This window comes from Triticum aestivum, unplaced genomic scaffold, assembly GCF_018294505.1.
Source record: "Triticum aestivum cultivar Chinese Spring unplaced genomic scaffold, IWGSC CS RefSeq v2.1 scaffold163801, whole genome shotgun sequence".
NCBI lineage: Eukaryota > Viridiplantae > Streptophyta > Magnoliopsida > Poales > Poaceae > Triticum > Triticum aestivum.
In genome coordinates, this window is record NW_025294260.1 from 1 (window position 1) to 1015 (window position 1015).

Below are 1015 nucleotides of genomic sequence, written 5' to 3' on the forward strand. Positions count from 1 at the left end.
CCCCCCCCCTCAAACACGGAGACGAGTTTACCACGGTTTCCACCCCTCCCTCTATACCGCAGCAACACGTATTTTTTTACCCCTTTCAGAAGGCGCTCCTCGCGCCACAAAGCTGCCTCTAGACGCGTGACCAATGAGCAGCGAGCTAAAACATATCGCAAATGTCAAAAATAATATAACGGGGTTAATATATATCGCGCACATCCGATATGTTTGTCACGAGCCGCAAAAAATAATTAAAAAGGGAATGCAACACGAGGATTTTCCAGGAGGTCACCCATCCTAGTACTACTCTCGCCCAAGCACGCTTAACTTCGGAGTTCTGATGGGATCCGGTGCTTTAGTGCTGGTATGATCGCATCAGACATGTTACCCCCGCCTTCGTCCCTTATGCTTTCCACTCCCAGGTCCACTGCAAAGATGATTGTCATTCTTACTACCATTACAACCGTTGCCTAATAATGGATAATGCCCTATATATACTACTTACTCCCCCCCCCCTCAAACACGGAGACGTGTTTACCACGGTTTCCACCCCTCCCTCTATACCGCAGCAACACGTATTTTTTTACCCCATTCAGAACGCGCTTCTCGCGCCACAAAGCCGCCTCTAGACGCGTGACGAATGAGCAGCGAGCTAAAACATATCGCAAATGTCAAAAATAATATAACGGGGTTAATATATATCGCGCACATGCGATATGTTTGTCAGGAGGCGCAAAAAATAATTAAAAAGGGAATGCAACACGAGGATTTTCCAGGAGGTCACCCATCCTAGTACTACTCTCGCCCAAGCACGCTTAACTTCGGAGTTCTGATGGGATTCGGTGCTTTAGTGCTGGTATGATCGCATCCGACATGTTACCCCCGCCTTCGTCCCTTATGCTTGCCACTCCCAGGTCCACTGCCAAGATGATTGTCATTCTTACTACCATTACAACCGTTGCCTAATAATGGATAATGCCCTATATATACTACTTACTCCCCCCCCTCAAACACGGAGACGAGTTTACCA

At 47.7% G+C, this 1015-nt stretch overlaps 2 non-coding genes across 2 annotated transcripts; both read right to left on the minus strand.

Moving 5' to 3' along the window:
- Nucleotides 1-244: 244 nt before the first annotated feature.
- On the minus strand, nucleotides 245-363 carry LOC123178999 (5S ribosomal RNA). The gene has a single exon (XR_006490023.1). It is a non-coding gene; the product is annotated as a 5S ribosomal RNA (ribosomal RNA).
- A 373-nt stretch (nucleotides 364-736) lies between these two features.
- Nucleotides 737-855, minus strand: LOC123179000 (5S ribosomal RNA). The gene has a single exon (XR_006490024.1). It is a non-coding gene; the product is annotated as a 5S ribosomal RNA (ribosomal RNA).
- Nucleotides 856-1015: the final 160 nt, after the last annotated feature.